Raw genomic sequence first — 19,644 nt, forward strand, 5'->3', positions numbered from 1 at the left:
AAAATCATAGCTTGGTCCTATTAATATCAAAATATACAACCCATGTAGGTAATAGACTTTTGGCAATACAGTTCAGCGGAAGGCGAAACCGAAAGTGATTTGGATCCAGAAAAAAAGCAGTTTAAATTCGCACAGGATATCATGCTCCAGAGAAAAGATTAAAATCAACTGATATTTATTGATGAAAAAAGATTATACCTGGTGCAATTTTCATAACGACAGAGAGATATTTTCCAAATGATAAGTTGACAGTGGTTCAATTTTGGTATGGACCGGTTTCGGATATGTGGAAAAAACTAATATAATATTTGCAGACAATTGTTTAAATGACACAGTCTATCAACAATTGCTTGAACACTATTTTCTGCTACAATAAGAGTACACTAGAGGCCCATTCTTAATTTTCCATTGGAACAATGCTTTTGCGCATTCTGTAATATCTGCTTTTGATTGGATTCTGAACAATGGTGCTCTTATTACTGATTGGTTACCCAGCAGATTCTACCTGAATCCAGTAGAGAGCATCAGGAGCATACTCGAAAGAGCACTGCATGGAACATGTGCACTGTGTTCCACCAGAAGGCATTGAACTTGACATCGAAGTTTATATAGGTCTTATTAAATTCTTTCGGCCTCTTAAATGCTCATTGTTATGATTTCAACTTGATACATTTAAACACTCCGTTGAGAAATGTTGGTTATCTATCTGGTTGTCTCAAGCGTGTCCGCTGCCATTTCAAAACAGCCTCAGACAGCTGATGAATGAAAGCGAAAACACTTCAGCCACCTGCATATATACATTCAGAAAATCTCACACTTTTAACTTCAACTACTTATACATGCTTACTATATCAACTGCAAGTTTGTAAATGAAGTTAAAAGAGAATAATACACTGATAATTTTTTCCACAAGATAGTATGTGTTTCAGCTACTTTAAAGTAGAGAACAATTTTGGAATCGAAAAGTTATTGAATACTCAATAATCGGAATTACTTGAAAACGCAATTTGGTGGGAAACACGATCTCACTTTAAAGAAATAATTTTTTTAAAAAAATTGCAAAAGAAGTGAAACATAATTAATACTTTCAGAATAATCACGTGATTTTAGAAATTAATCTATCGCCTCACTGGAACGATTTTATCTACAAAAAATACAAGATTTTTTTTTTCATATTTTACACAAAAGAATTAAACATACCGTTATATCACGAGAAAGCCCATTTGTTAACTCATATTTATTAGCATATAAATGAAAAACGTTTTTAAAAATTATAATTAATAGAACAGAGAAAAATAAATTTTTGATAAATATTTTATGATGAATTATTTAGAAATATTTTCAATTTTAGAAAGCAAAATTAATAATTGAAACTTCGTTATTATCTAATTTTAGAAAGTCATTTTTCTTCTATTTCAGTAAAACAAGAAGATTTCCGTATCTGAAGTATACTCATCTACTAAGAGCTTTCGTTTCCAAAAACGATGAAGAATGACTTTGCAAAATTAATTAAATTTCTTACTTTGCAATTTCTTACTTTGCAAAATTAATTAAAAACAATCATTTTTAAAAAGCATTTTGTTTCATTTGCTATAACTAGTTTATAACTAGTTTGCTGTCAATTTCAATGCAATTATGCAACTTTTTTTCCCTGTAAATCATTTGTTTCTATAACTATTTCAGATGAGCTGAAATAATCACGCAATGCCACTATAGAAAGAGACTGTTTGGAATCTTCTTTTATATTATATATTCTTAAAAATCCATCTGAGTAAGGATTGAAAGCAGTGTGTACTGAGCTATTAAAGGTGAACCGAGACACAGCTTCGAACTTACCAGAATCCTACAGGCGCATAAAATTTACTAGCAGGTCTTTCGATGTCTTCGATCTCGAGCTAATCTCTGTAAGCAAATTAAATTGGATTAGATGGTGCTAGTCTAGCATAAAGAATTTAAAATAATTCTTGGTGGCGTTAGTTCCCGTTAGAAATCTTCATATAAATAAATGTCGATTGAGTCGAAAAGTGTTAGATTAATACAGTAGGAGTGAAGGTTAATTTCACAAACAGAAATACACAGGAAATATGTTATAATAGGTTTTATATATTTCTGAAAGCTATATGGAAAATCGAATACATCATGAACCTGACATGACCTTCATCTGGAAGATAAATTTGTCTGGAATTCTTTACCAAAACACCAAATTGAAACAGTGTTTAATTATTTCAAAATTTAATTATACAATAATAGAGGTTTAGTTAAGCTTTAGAGTATTTAAAGTAAGAATAAAATATTATCTCTTTGAGTTACAAGTGTATAGAAGTTTTCTTAAGAATAGAAATATAGACAAAACTTCTCATTTTTCTGTACGATAATTATAACTTTTGTTCGAGATTTTTAAACTATATTACACACTGCTTTATAACATTCGCTGCTTTATAATATTTCTTATATATGTATCAATACGAGTGTATTTTAGTTTATGTATATTTCTTAACTCTTAATTCAAAAAATGAAAATTGTTGATACATTTTCATATAGTGTACGCATAAATATATAGTATGTACGCGTATCAGATATACGCATATATACACATATGCATGCATATACACATACCTGTATCACTGTTGATAATGATAATAAAATCTCCTTCTGTGTCTGTATGCGACCGTTAGCGGTCTATATACCAGATCGTTTGCTCTGCAGCTACCAAATTTATCACGTGTATACCTTGAAGGTTGGAAAGGAAATGGACCCACATTGAGAAGTTTAAATGAAAATTTTAATTAATTAAAAATTCAGCTCAATTTAAGTTTTACTGCGATAACTTTCGAAAGAATTACTGCACAAATAAATCCTGGCAAGAATAGTGTCATCGTGGGAAAAACCGTTACACGATCTGTCCTGTGCTTGCTTACCGGGTGCCGCTTCAATGACCTCAGAGTTTGGCGACAAACTTGGTGACCATTTGGTGACTTGGCGACAAAATGGATAATACTGGAAAGTTCTAGAATTTTCACGATCCATCCAGTAGGAACCGAGATATACCCAGATACGCCCTGATTGGTCTGGAAAATTCTAGCCTCGTCTAACAGAACTATAAAAGACCGGCACTCTCAAGCTGTGGAAGTCATTTCATGGCATGGCATTCTGTCTCAAGCCATGGAGGGAGACAGACGCAGCGAGAGCAGATGCTCAAGAAATACATCAATGAGTAGCAAAGCCTCTGGCAGTATTTCAATAAACCAAAGAATCATACAACATTGTTGGCTTCTGGCTCATACCAAAGAAAACATAAAAAAATTTGGATGGCACTATAGAAAGAATGAAAGCCACCTTTAATATAGATACCAGTAGTACTGAGCAAAGGAAAGAAGAGGAAAATTGCATAATGAAGCTCCATAAACAACGGGATGCTGAGATAGAAGCTCTAGAAAAATCAGACCCTTGCATCCGACTAGACTGCATCGTTCACCCTGACCATAGACAAAACATGTGCAAGCAGATTCAAAGACACATCGATAGTATAAAATACCTACAGGAAACAATAGAATCCTTCGATATGACCCTACAGCAGATGGTTGATGATAAACAAGATCACACAAAGCAATACCTTGATGATCTCAATAAACTAAAGGAACTTAAATCCCAAAATGAACTTATAGAGGAAGAACTCATCGCATTAAGTCCCTGCCCAGTAAAAAATTGTACTTTGCACTTAATTACAGATGAAAATACTCATATGGAAACAGATAGTGGTAGTGGAGTCCAGGTAGTGGAGAAGAGACGCATGGCCAAAAGGAAAAATTCAATAGACAGTCAAGAAATAATAGTCCATAATAAATTCCAAGCCCTAGAAAACACTGAGAACCCACCCAGTAAAGAAATACTTCCCATAAACCTGAGGATGAATGAAGATTACAATCTAACACTTTAAGAGATCTGCCGCAAATCTGTAAATGTCATCCTAAGAATCACCCCCTATCAATGAAGAGGAAAGAGAGGGAATCATCGAAATCTTACAGAGCAAGAAAAAAGAATTTTCCCTCTCTGAAAACCCCGCTAATAGACCCATAAAAGTGGTCATCAAAGGACTCCTCGGAAATCAAGATAAGGATGAGATAAAAAGAGAACTAGAAGAACTAAATTTTGATATCGTCAGAGTAGCGCAACTAAGAAACTTTAGAAATAAAACCCTATATCCAATCTACTTAGTAGACGTCAACAAAAAAGGTAACTTCAAAAACATTTATAATGTCAGATCCCTCTTCTACATCAGAGTGAAGATAGAAGCATACAGAAAACCTGCAAAGGCCACTATGTGTTACAACTGTGTAGGGTTCTTCCATAGCGCGAGTAATTGCAAATGCAATCCACGCTGCATCAAGTGTAATGGAAACCATCCGACCCAGGAATGTCAAATTAAGGAAAAGATACCAGACCCGATTTGTATCAATTGTCAGGAAACTGGACACCTCGCCTCTTGGAGAGGATGCAAAAATTACCCATCTACAAAAACCTACCCCACAATCAGAAGATCCTTTGCAGAAATTACAAAAAGAAACCTTCCAAATAGAACCGAAAACAAATTCCCTAACCCACAGATCATAACAGCCACCCCAGAAACCAGTTTTTAAAACCAAAGAAATCACCCCAGTATAAATTGCCGACTTCAAGAAAATAATTGAAGCCCTCAGAGAAATCAAAACCCTCCTAAAAGAATTCCCTGGAATACTGGAAGCAGCCAAAAACTTGAATCAAACAGCCGACAAAGAAGAAAGAAAACTTATACAGATAAACGCACTTCCAGCCTAAAATCGCTGTTCCACCCACCATAGTTCCCAACGCCTCTGATTGGCCACTGACGAACAATAGTTTATCCTGCTACCCTCACCCCTTCCCCAAGAAATAGATGTCTTCCCATTGGTTCCGAAAACTCTCCCCCTCTCCTACGCCCATGCTGACAGATTCTTCGACTAGTACTCAAATGCAGCTCGCCAGGTATGCTCAAAGTTCAGAGCATTATAGGACGCCATGCTTTTAATGAACCAGGATCTTGGAGATAGCCTTGCTACGCAAAACGGGTGCTCCGCAAACTCTACCATCTGTCGGATGTGGAAGTCATTTAAAAGTCAATATCATTTTATAAAGCCATGCCTTCAACAGTTATCCTCAACTACAGGAGATAGCTTCTGATTGAAGCGGGTACTCCTTAACATCACTTTTAAGCTATGGAAGTCATCGTGTTGAGTAGTGGAAGTCGCCAAGTAACAAGTCTTTGAGAGGATAGCGAAGCAATGGCGGATTGCCAGCGTTGTGTGGAGAGAGTACTGAACTGCTGTGTGCCAAATCCTGTCGTCTACTGTGTTCGTCTCTGCTGTAAATATTTGTCGCCTGTGTGCTGTCCTCTCTTCGTGTAAATAAACGTCGTCGTTTTCTACTGAGGCCTGCTGATTGTGAGTTCTCTTCACCATACACCCATTATTTAAACGAACCCGACGGATAAGGAGAAAATCCGTTACAATATATATATATATATATATATATATATATATATATATATATATATATATTAGCATCCAATTATATTACATTAAGGAGTAACCGAGTTCAAAAGAAGGTTCAACAGTGTTTACTATGCATTTGTTTCTCATTTAACATCATTTTTTAAGTCTTATATGTAAACATATCATTAATATCAACCATATAAATTAGTATCAGGAAAAATAGTACATTGAACATCATCAAACATTTCCATAGATGTTTATTTGTATGCAAAGAATTTTAAACTTTGCATTTAATAACTATGCAAGAGCTACTGTTTAAAAACCTCATATTTACCTGTTCTTTGTGCAGTGTGTATCCCTATATTTCTGAGATTTCATATAAAAGTATCAACTTCAATTTGAATTTCGAAGTGTTTTGAATTCAATTAAATACAAACACATTCTTGATGAAACTATCCATAGTTATTTAAAATATAAGATCAGAAAATAGAATTGTTCAGCATTAAAGTTTTATGTGCACAACATTTTTTTTAACATTTTATGTGATAACTTAAAGTATTATTCAATGAAAATTTATCTGATTCAACGAAAATTTAAAGAATTAAAATTAGTAAACAGTTTTCTAACCGTAAAAAGAATAATACAATTTTCAGCATCCAATTATATTACATTAAGGAGTAACCGAGTTCAAAAGAAGGTTCAACAGTGTTTACTTTGCATTTGTTTCTCATTTAACATCATTTTTTAAGTCTTATATGTAAACATATCATTAATATCAACCATATAAATTAGTATCAGGAAAAATAGTACATTGAACATCATCAAACATTTCCATAGATGTTTATTTGTATGTTTCACTTTGTACAAATCAAGAAATATTATAATTTTAAATATATATATGTATATTACAAACTTTATAAATATGTCAGACATTAAGTAAGTTAGTTTTGACAGTAAAAATAATGAGGTGTCTAAAACACGACAGCAAAGGCAAGATTCTTTGTTAAAGAATTACTCTTTATAATATTCAAGTAGAAATAAAAATTACAAATATTCTTCTTGATGGATCCAGTTGGATAGCATCGGAAAAACCAATTTTGAATGAATTCATTATTCTAGAGTAAGAAATTACAATGTAAAGATGGTCAGATTGAAAAATGGGAAGAAATAGTTTTTATAATGGAAAAAAACGCGAATTCATTAAAAACTTTTGAATAAAATAAATAAGACACATATTTTTAAAACAAAATGCATTTAAGCATATATAATGTTAAACAGTCACATAGTTCTCTCAAAAATCATTCAAATACAATATCTTGTTTGCCACTTTTACATGTTAGTCTTATTTTTGGCATTCTGTGCACATTAGTTTTACTTATTGCAATGGGTTTAAATCATCATTCTTCTTCTGCAAGTTAGCTGTAAAATGTTAACGTTTGTTCCTGGCTAAAACTTTGGATTATGCAGTTGGCTATCTTTCTTGTATGTTGCAGTATGTAAAATCCAGTTATCACTATTCAAACTACATCTGTAAATAAATTCCAATATATTTTCTTATTGCTGAAAAATGACTGCAGTTGCTAAATCCTTCAGTTAACTCCATATCCTATTTATGACTAAAATCTGATTGCTTTGATTTATAAATATATACATTTTTTGTGTAATGAGATTATTATTTATTCAACTATATTGCAAAATATTAAAGCAATAATTGAATGAAAAAAATCACTACAATAATAAACTTTCATTAGTTTAAATATGGTAATCCATTAAATCTCTAATGAAACAACCCTAGTAATGAGTAAAACTAAAATATGTTTAATCAAATTTAAGAGATTTATATAGTTAAGAATTACAAGATATGATTTCTGGCTTTGCATGTTGTTATTCATGTTTTAGCACTGACTAGGACTTTTTTATTCCAATCACGCTACGTCGTATTTTTTTTTATTTAATGTATTTGTTTTCTTTTAACCAAATCAAATATTAAAAATCTGTCCCTTGGTTTTTGATCCTATGATTTGCAGTCAGGAAATACTTGTCTGGTATTCCCACGAAGTATGTAAAGACTTCTCGAGACACACAAAAGTTTCTCTGATTCACCACAAAATACAGTTTTTAGTTTTACTTTCAAAAGGATTTAAATGGCGTCAGTAATAACATTTTATTTTGCTTTTATTTATAAATACATTTCAAAAAAATAATAAAGTCTAAATTTTATATACTCCTTTGGTCCTAAGGAATCATATTCTGCGAAATGTTCTGGATTCTCCAAGTATTAAACAAATAAATTTTTCCCTCTTCTGCCACAAAATCTGTCCTATGTATGAAGTTTTCAATATTACAATTTTATAACAATCAACGCATTTATAATCTTAGTCTGATCAATCTTGAGAAATCCTGAATGCATATTGACGAATTCAGACGCTCATTGAAGGTATAAAACTGCCCTTTTTACTGAACAGTGATATTCAATTTTTCATAAATTAGCCAGTTTCACAGTCATTGATTTAGTTTATTGGAATGCCACTCTTTTTATTTAAAATATGCCTTTCAAGATTATTGTTTTAAATATGATTCTCAGGATGGTGAATTTATGTAAAAATTTAAAATTCGCGATTCATTTGATCATTCATTGATTCAAATTACAAAAAATATAATTATTTAGTTCATTTAGACCATTTTGTTAGCAGATGCATGCCACAAATTAGCTGACGAGCGCTGAGTAGAGTGATTATCCTATATATATTAAACAATGTTTTCCTTAAATAAAATTGATTTATTGAATTAATTATATAGATACTGTAAAAGATGATTGAAAACTCTTTCTTGCATTTATTTTTTAAAAAAATATATTTCATATTTATTGCATATCATACATACACGTGCTGAAAATTATACTTTTCTATATTTAATTTCCAGTAACACTTTACTTTTTTTTAAAAAAAAATTTGAGCTTTTCTGAATATTATGGCAACACGCTGATAAAAGCTAATTTTTTTCCCATGCACGCGTAACGTGCTAGTGCAGCTAAAACTTTATTTTTATTTTGTGCAAAATAAATTGTGGATAAATATAATTAAATAACTTTTTAAAAAATTCCTTAAAATATAATTTTAATTTATAGGTTAAAACCTTATTATCCTTGTAAAGATTATTTTTGAACTTCAATATGATGTAAAAATCAATTTTATGCTATAATATTTTCAGAAGTTATAGCGGGAAAACGCCGAAAATTCGCATTATTTTTAATTAAAAATTCAAAAAGTCGCTCCGAGGTGAGCATTCTCAGCACACCAAGTACGCACTTGTCCAATTAGGTAGCTGTAGGTCAAACGGTATGGTCTGTAGAACGCCAAAACACACACACACACATTGAGCTTTATTATAAGTACACACACACACACACACACACACACACACACATATATATATATATACAGAGAGAGAGTGAGAGAGAGGAAGAGAAAGGATAAATTAAATTAAGTTCTCGGCATTACCAATCAGATTCTAATTCATCTTAATGCAACGACTTTCTTTCTTTCGCCACAGAATATCCCCAACTTGGAATCTCTAGGATTCCCTGTCGGTTGAAAGGATATACTTGGGAGTATTTATTAAGATAAAAAAAAATACACATAAAAAGACATAAAATATCAATATACACATAAAAAGACATAAAATATCAATATATACATAAAAGACATAAAATATCACTATACACGTAAAAAGACATAAAATATCATCAATACACATAAAAAGTAACTAATGCAAATATTTTGAAATATTAGAAAAATATAGAATAACAGGATGCATAATCTAAAATTGAACCTTGGTTGTTCTCTTCCATAAGCTTGATTAACTAACATTGATCGAAAAATTGGAAGTAACTGCTGTGTTTAACTGATTTACGTATGTCAAATCTTTTATGAATCACTGACAACATCGACTTACTTTGTCCCTCGTATCTTTCCTTTTCCAATGCTTTATTAGCTCATGATGCGCATCTAATACAAGATTCCAGTTCTGAATAACAAGAAGGCAATTAATGCCCACAGCGGAAAGGAATGAAATGTTTTCATTATTATTGTTCGGAAACTTCGCTAATAAACCAATTTCCTGTGTGGATCAATTAATTGTATTATGTGCTTCCATGAAGAGTCAGATATTAGATTAATAGGCTTCTGCTTGTTCTCAAATATTTGGATTGTAGATTCCTTTAGATGATAAATCAAATTAAAAGAAAGTGAAACCAGGTATTCAAATAACCAGGATTTTAATCAGCACTTCATTTAATTGTCACTTCTTAGCAATTCAAATTCAAATGCATAGAAAGATGTATCGAATGTTCTTTACTGTACTAAGGGAATTTTTTTAATTGGTGAGAATAAATATGAGTGCCTTGCTTTCGAATTGTGTTTTGAGAGTCAGAAACCCTTTTAATTATTGACATGCTGCGGATAAAGTTTAAGATGTTATCTTGAAGCAATTGTTTATAAATCGGTTACCAACTACCATCCAACAGTGTTTGTCAATGAAAATTTACAGGCGGTGGCAGGTATAGGTTGCTGAATTTTCTAACATGGCCAATTCAGTATATATTTTTAATAATACTTCTGATGAAGAAGATTGATTGGTGGAATCCATAGCAATTACCAAGATAAATACACTATGTGTAGGGAATTCTAATATTGATATCGTTTTTAATAGGGTGATAAAGGAAGAAGTCACCTTCTTCAGCTCTTACAACTTCTGAGAAAATCGGAAAGCTTCCAGATGTCTTTACAATAATCTCTTTGAGCAATGTTCTCCATGGTTATTTCTTTATCAAACACCAAAAAAACAGGCTTATAATTTCAAACGGTATTGAAACAAAATTGAACTTCCTTGGTCATCGACTTTGCCTCTGTAAGAAAGATAAAGAAAAATATTTTTAATGCTTTTTTCTCACTTTACTGCAATTGTTCAGTCATAAACACAATAAAGTGTTTTAATTATTGTTAATAGTTTATTTTCTTTATAGGAAGTATCCGTACATTTTTTTAATTGCTGAATTTCTAATTCCATTTTAGATTTGGATTTCTTAAAATAGTTTGGCATTTTTTTTGTAATAGAAATTGGAAATAAATTTTCTTTACAAATTCCAAAAACATTTACTGATTTCTTACTATGCGGACGTAGTCTTGCAATTATTTCTTGCTCGTATTTTTTTCAAGCGATTTTAATTTTAATTCCTAATTAGTTTAGTTTTTCATTTCGCGTGCTATTGCATTATAGCAGCTATTATTCCTTTTTAATTTCAATTTCTTCCTTTTTGTTAACCATAATATCAAGTTTTCAAATGAAAAAAAAAATGTTAAAAAGCATGAAATTACTTTCGTATGTTTTATTAATGAAATAAAATCTGTGTCATTATTTTTATTTTCATGTGAGGCTTAAAACAGATTAGCAAAAAGTAAACTTTTAAAAACGACTTTTTTTTATAAATTGCGATTATGTAAAAATATTTGAATACTCTTATATGAATATTTTATAGTTATTTCACATTTCATGAACTTGTAACGAAATTTTACTCCCCTTAGTTTGAGTTATTTTTATTTTTTTCTATTATCCAAAACATTATTATGAAATTTACCGACAAAGCCCATTATCAGATAGAAAATATTACCATGCTCGTGAAGTTTCACAAAACTTTTGCTCGTTAATTCTACTTCTCCAATTGTCAATAAATATTTTATATGTAATTTTAAAGCAGGGGAAAGTTTAATCATTATTTTAACTAAGAAATATGTTTTCAAGGTTAATAAAATCTAGTCAAAATGGAACGGTGCCGAAATATTTTATTTTTTTACAAGAAAGAAAGCATATGTGCATATCTTTATATGTAGTATAAGATTCAGTTTTTAAATATCTGCGCATAAAAGTGTGTGTAGATTTCTTGGAATTTTAACTATGTACTCCCATTTTAAATTGCCAATTTTTCGAAGGAATGTATATAGAGATAACACAAATGGTATTATTTATTCTTGAAATTCATATATTCGGGATACTCCTTGGGCTAAATATTACTATAGATTATATATTTGGGTCAAACTCCTTATGTTTAAGTCACTGCAGAAAATTCAATCAAAAATGTGAAACAAATTATTTATTGTACCTTGTGTTTGTAAAATATTGCTCACTGAATTTCTTTATTAAATGAATTATTTTGCACAGTTGTATTTCCAATCTCCCAAAAATAAGTGGAGGGGAAAGGTAGATTTTTTTAAAAATTATTATCTATTGCTCAAATTGAGAGCAGAAGAAAAGCAATTCTTGCAATAGATTTAAAATAAAGTATAAATTTTTTGTAATATGAAGTAACATCAGAAATTAAAAGTAAATAGAAAAAAATAAAGGACATTTAGAAACATTTCAAGAAGTTATGCAGTTTTGTGTATAGAATTTCTTTGAAGCTTGCTTTTGAAATATTCAGAATTATTCAAAAATCCAAAAATAAATAAATAAATAAAAATAAAAGTTTGAAGCGAATGAATAATTTGTGCCTGTAAAAAGTTGTCTACTGAAGAAGTGGTATATAATGGAAACTGTATAATTGATTTTTTACGCGTTTTTTTAAACATTTGCATTTGAAATAAAGAGAACAAGAAAGTTTTGTATTTAATTCCTTTAGTATAGTTTTTTAATTCTTTTTTATAGCAATATAAAAATATATAATAAAGGAAAAATATTTTTTTATAAGAATTTTATATTTTTCTATTTTGAATTTTCATGAAATAATTTAAAATTTACAGATGACGTCCACAATATTAGAAATTTAAAGTTTTATTCAGATGAATAGATAAAATAAACAGGAAGTATATATCAAGGATATAAATCCTATGTATAGATAGATGACCAGATCACATTTCACACAAAACAAGAAGACAAGACAAGACATTTACCCGTGCACCTTAACAGAACAGCATTGCATCTCATTATTTACAATTGCAATGCACTATGGGATGGGTACCTAATCAAGCATCGTCATCGATTATCCAAAAGAGAAGGTAGAGTAGTGCAACTGTTACAATGTGAAACATTTTTCAATTTTCATCAGCAGTATTTAAGCTCACCTGTTTTGGCCTATTTCTGAACTGAAATAAACAAGATTTCATGTTGGAAATGAATGCTAGTAATGTAGGAATAAAAGCTGGGTTTTCCGAACTAATTGGAGATATGAAACGTGCCATAGCTTACTTCAGTAAAAGTTTCCTTAAACAAGAAATAATTATCGTATCATACACAAGGAAAAATTGCCTCATTATTAAATATATCTATAAAAAATAATCTCTCATCACTACCTTTAGTTGCATAAAACATATCCTGACATATTTTACCTGTTTTAGATGTTTTTTTTTTGAATTTTAAGAAATCTAAATTCAGGTTGCTTAAAATTAAAATTATTATCCCTTTCTTAAAAAATACCTTGAAAATTGAAAACATGATTTTGAAATCTGGCATTAGCAAGAAACCTATCAAGTGAATGCAGATGCCCTCTGACGCGGACTATGAATTGGCAGCTGCCAACATTATTTGTAGGTAGAAAAAAGATTTCGAATAGAAACTGGTATCTTTGTGAAAGCTTTTACAATGACTGGTTTTTGTATCCAACGACATTGCAGATCCTCTAATTTAAAGCTAAAACCTAAAAACGCTACTAAAAAAATTGATATATTAGAGTAATCCTGGAAAGAAAAGAATAAAATTTACCATCCAAATACCAAATATTGACCATCTTGATTAGAAACATTTTCGGGAAGTTCTGCAATTAAAAAATGCTGGGCTCTTTGCGAATAACTGCATATCAAAGATGGAATTTTATAACCTGAAATTGGAGAGTGATGATGGAATCTCTTGAAATGGCAGTAAATTCTCGCGAAAATTAAGCTATAAAGAACTATGCAAAAGATTCATGAAAGTGCAAGTGGCAGGTATTTTGGAGGTAATATCATGATATAATAAACATTCATTTTACATAAAACCCCTGAATAATTTTATTGAAATCAACTTCTCGGTGATTTTGAAAAATCGTGTAGAAAAAGTAATACCTGAAAAAGATTCAATGCAAGAATTAAAAAGTCGATTGTGATATCATGACATTCCATGATGCACCATTTCGAAAAATGGCTTTGATATTCTAGAGGACTTACTTAATTTCAAATGGGAAGAGTTACGTACTAATACTGATGGACTGTATTATCATGCGGTGTAAAGGGATTCCATTTCTCGTGAAGGAAATAAATTTTGTGCTATGATTGCATGTGTATTTGGTGACATTTAGGCAGAGTTGCATGTCATTGGCAAACATAGTCGGCAGATACTATATATATATATATATATATATATATATATATATATATACGAGAGCAGGACCGTCAAACTAACAAAAGTTCCAAAATAAGGAGATTTATTAAAAATTCATCCTAATAATAAAATTTATGTTTATTGCATATGCAGACTTATATACAAAAATATTCTTCATGCAATGAATATCGCAAAATATAATTCAAAATTTAAGCAGCAAATTATTTTAAGCTTTAGTAAGACAATTGATAGTTAGTAAATTTACTTCAAAAGTCATTTTCATTATAAGTATTTATAGCAAAGCATTCATTAAGTCTTTCCGAAAACATTTAATCACATTTGTAGAAGTCTATCACCATAAAACAAGAGCTTGACCAAAGTCTTGTATTCCAAATGAAGGAGATTTCGTGATCAATGAGTGAAATTTTGCTTTCAGATATATTATCACTAAGAAAATACAGTTTTAAAACATCATTTGATTTATTTTAAAAGGAACAAAGAATCATACGAGACAAAAGAATACCTGGGACATATGGCGCCAAGTTGTAACATTTTTGAGAAAAGTGCTGAAATATGCTGATATTTTTTTCTTAATTTTTTATTATATTAGTTATTTGGGGATTTTAATAGGTTTCGTTTCCATTTTTCTCATCTTGATGAAAAATTTTACTGGTTTTATTTTGCAGGCAAAATTAAACAAGCGTGCTCCCTCCCTCACCCACTCCCAAAGTAAGAAATGTAATAAAATGTATTCCAAACAAATAAAATACGTGCAGCTTCAGAAAATTTTTAGACCCTCATTTTTATGTAAAATGGTTTTTAAATAGTTAGCTTCCATTTCATTAAAGATCTTTATTTTGAGCCTAGATGGATTTAAATAATCTCAAGATAAAGAAATGAAATCATTATAGACGCTTTATTTCCCTTGATTTCAAAGTTGGTAACATAAACTATTGACGTAAAAACAGTCAAAGCTAGTAGTTTAAAATAATTTTAGCCCGTAACTTCGGAACAATCACAACTATAGAAAGACAATAAGTAGAATACTAATTTCGCATAATTTGATTTATTTTTCCATCTTCAGTCATAAGAAAGTTGTAGGGAAATAAAAAGTTCACCCCTCCTCTCATTTTTACCCTGTTGAATGAATGTGTGTGTGTGTGTGTGTGTGTGTGTGTGTTGTGTGTGTGTGTGTGTGTGTGTGTGTGTGTGTGTGTGTGCGTGCGTGCGTGTGTGTGCGTGTGTGAGTATCTCAAATAGGTTTGGTTTTGGGTTATAGGAACCATGATCGGTGAGAAATTTCTCGAAATCGTATCATGAAAACCATTGCAGTAGATAGGCTTCCAATGTTATGGATGAATCCTATCCTGAAAACGAAAATTTATGATGACTCAAAGAAGAATCCATCATCTTAAGGTGAATGGTCAAACCTGAATATATAATCCTAATCGACAGATTTAAGCCCGGAGTAACAAAAGCAATAGGGAGGACTTTGTTATTATTGTCTCATTATTTAGAGGTCATTTCAATGAATGATCTATCAACACCAACACATTCGGGTTGCTGAAATTATTTAATCACATTTAAAAATAAAGTCCCAATGGCCTAAGTTTTACAATTTTTTTTTAATTTTGCATTACTGAAGAAATATATTGTAAAACAGAGCCTGCAGGTTTACTAGATTATTAATGATCTTGATTAGTTTTAAATTTTTACATCATTTCGATAATAGTTTTAAAGAATCCAGAGTTTCTGTCACCAACGACAGACTCGGGAAGATAAGAAAAAAATTATTATTTCAATAAAACGTTTAAAGAAGAGGTTGATCCAATAGAAAATTTATCTTTAGATGAATATTATTAAAATGAAAGGAAGAGTGATATTTAAGAAATATAATCCAAAATCGTGCTAACAATGGAAAAAACAAATTGTACAAAATTGTAGCTGCTGCAATTTACAGTTAAGATATGAAAATATATCTGGGAAAAGATAAACTAAAAGAAAATCTTTCACCTACTGCATCATATAACGGTGTATAGATAATGGCAGTGTGAGTAAAATATAAATGTCATAAGTTCTACATTTTTTTTTTCGTCATCACAAGTTTAAAATGATGAGCTCTTTCAGGAGCCAAAATTTTAAATAGTAGAGCTTAGTTTTTTTTTACATAGTTAAAACATGCTTTCTAAATACTGTTGCTTAAAACAAATTCTATATTTTATATGAGCAAATAGCCATGTCTTAGAGAGTTCATTAAACAGTGACTAATTTTCCAAATTAATTTCTTAATTAACCAGTTTCGGTTATAACTATGTTCCTAATTACTCCTAGTTTGTTCCTAATGATCTCAGAGGATGCGAAGTAATTGAGAACGCTTAGTTTAAATTCTGATGACAGTAATGAACCGATTTGAAGAGAATGCATTTGAAATAAAAAAACGCTACAATTTCTTGCCACAAAATTTATTTTATCACCCATTTCCAATTATCTGAAAATGCTGATTTTTTGGGATTTTTCCATACAAATATTCTTTATTTTGTGAAATAACGCTTGTGAATTGTCACGATTATTTAATGCCTTCAGTTTGGAGTAATTTATGATAATTTGATCCCAAATTTTATTGGAAAATAAATTTTTAGGAAAACAGAAATATTTCGATTAAATCATATATATATTTGTTAAAAAATCAGCCATGGACGATTTGCGATGTTACGTATTCCCTCTCCAAAGCCTCTGTTTCTTATAGAAAATAATTAAAATCATCATCTTCAGCGCCACGAGATTTTGTCATCCTTGAAATCAGTTTTCCAATTCTCTTCTATTCTGGAAGATTTTAAAATCATTATTACTTACCAACTACAACTCGTGAAAAATATTATGTATGCTGATCGAAAAGCGAAACCTTAAAAAATATATATATCATTTGTTATTTTGGAATAAAATAACGAACATTATTTTTTAAATTTTATTTCTAGCTTTCATTTTCTTCCTGTCACATAAAAAATTAATCAAAATCCGTAAAAAAATGTGTTTCATTACATTAAAACCTTTTCTAAATATCCGATGATGAAAATTGTCAAGGCTAACTGAGAATATTTTCTTGTTTGTCAAGCGAAAGTTCAAAAGTGAAAACTGGGTCTTACTCGTTACTGTTACATTCATTATATACAAAAAATAAATAGGTAAATAACGTTGCAACTTACTTTACAGATAACTGATATAGGCAATGGATAATGAATTTTTAAAAAAAAAAGTTTTGATTCTGCTTTTTTTCTTTTTTTTTAAGTCGGTTTGCTAAGTATACAAATAACTAACTAAAGTATACAAATATTACTGAATAACGCGTGAAACTGTTGTTAGTCTTCTTCTGGAAAACGAACATTCCGATCAGCATCCAATAGACCTGACTGTAAATCTATCTTTCTTACGATGGAATTAATTGTTCAGGGAAACATCATTACAGATTCGTAACAGTATATATATATATATATATATATATATATATATATATATATATATATATATATATATATATATATATATATATATATATATATATATATATATATATATATATATATATATATATATATATATATATATATATATATATATATATATATATATGTTTTCGCTATCTATTCTACACTCATTGTGTATATAAAAATCAAGCAGTAACATGGTAATTGAACCTACATAGTTCATTTTTAAATAAAAGAACTTTATTTTCGAGTACTAGAAGAACTATTCTTTGTTACAATAGAAACAAAAGAATCATCAATTATTATAATTGTTATTGTACAAAATTTTCTCATCAAAATTCTTCTTAAAAATTATTATATATTCAATTTAGCTCACAGCTGCAAGTTAAATTAACTTACAGCTTCTTTCAATGATCAAAACAAATTAAATAATTGAGACATTCACGTATTACATTTCAAGAGCAGAATTTCCTTCTGATTCAATTAAACAAATCAGATTTCTATGTCGAATTTATTCTCCTGGTTCCTTCCATCTCGTTCGTATTTAAATAAGGACGGTGTGAATTTTAATTTATTAATTTGCAAAATTAATGAAGAAGCCATCTATTTAAGGCAGGAGTCTCTTTTTATCCGCCATCACTAGTTAGCTTGCTTAAAACATTATTCGATTAACACTTTTTTCTTTTTGAACTCATCTTTTTCTCTCTCTCTGTAATCATTTGAGCCGGAAAGAAATGAAATAATCATGAAAAGCAATTCGGAAGCTGGATTTTCCAGTGCTTTGAAAAACTGCCTTTGTATTATGTGTTCCGAAGGTGCCATTCTAATTAATTATGGAAGGGAATGGGCTGGATTACAGCAGGTTGTTTGGGAAACCTTGCCGGATGGCTAATAAGGATGGCTGCTAACTGCTGAATCTAACCGTATAGATTTAGTTTACTTTTAAGTTTACCAACATAAACACGTTTGGCTAATTGAATCGAACTCGATAAACGAGTTAAATCGGAATAGAAAGTGCTGTTCTGGTGAAGTGGATATGAAACAAATCTTGATCGAGTTAACATTCGTGATTAAACAGGTTCTCCGACGAATGAGAATTATTCTGTTAAGAATAGACTTTTAGAAACAGCAATGCATTCAGTTATTTAGTTCCACCCACCTACGGGAATGATCTGAAACCATTATTTTATTTATTAACAACCTTAAATGAATATTCTAGTCATTAGACGAAATAGAGCATAAAAGTGTAGGCAAGTGTGCTTGTTTCCAGAAAATTTAAATTTGTTACAAATCTAATTACCATCATTGATGTTATTTCCGATTTCCAACAATAATTACGCTATGATAGCTTGGATATTTTGCTTTAATTTTTCTTTGTTATTTATTAAGAAGTTTATTCAATGGCCTTTATTCCTACAGTTATTTATTTCATTGTAATCTCTTTCACATTATAGAAGCGTAGGACTTTAAAACATGGATCATGATTAAATAAAATAAATAAACGATATAATTCGTCTTCAACAGTTTAATTCTTCTGTATGCTACAAACACTTTGACAGAATTTTTTTGAAAAACACGAAAAAAGAAAACCGCTTTAAAACGAAGAAATTATTTAGTTTGGTTTGTTATTAAGGCTTTTCTTTTTGTATTCTGATATTTTTAACAGTTTTTGTTTGCATCTTCAGAAACCCAAATATATATATATATAAGTTTGATAGACAACAGAGATATTTGCAAAATCGGCCATGTCTCAGATGACATGAAAAATGAAAAACGAACAAAATGGAGCAGAAGTCGAACAGATGATTTGAAATTGATTGTTCACAAATAATCTAAGTAAGTCAATCGTTTCTGTCGTTTTTTCTGCAAAGCAGTATTTCAAACAATCTATTCTAAACCCTTTTGTTAAATTAATCTTTATATGTGAACACTTCTTTTCATTATTCTCACTCATACTCACATCATGACTAGATAGGACAGACTAATTTGCTGCAATGCAATCGTAACAAAACGAGTCAAAGCAATCATTTTGACCAAGATGTGTACAGCTTTTAGATAATTCTTACATCAGATGTCAAACAAAAATAAATATCGAGGATATATTAATATTAAATTAAGCAAAATTTTCGTCTTGTGTCATAGCACATTCTTATGTAACAAATTTTGTTATTTTTAGAGAGACACTTAGAATTGAAAGGACTAAAATCTATATATTTTATTTTAAAATTCATTTGGAAAGTGGAATTAATGCACTCAATGTTTTAAAAATTTGATTAAAAAGTTCCCGCTTCATATCGATTAAAACAAAA

Source organism: Argiope bruennichi, chromosome 1 (genome assembly GCF_947563725.1).
Source record: "Argiope bruennichi chromosome 1, qqArgBrue1.1, whole genome shotgun sequence".
Classification (NCBI taxonomy): Eukaryota; Metazoa; Arthropoda; class Arachnida; order Araneae; family Araneidae; genus Argiope; species Argiope bruennichi.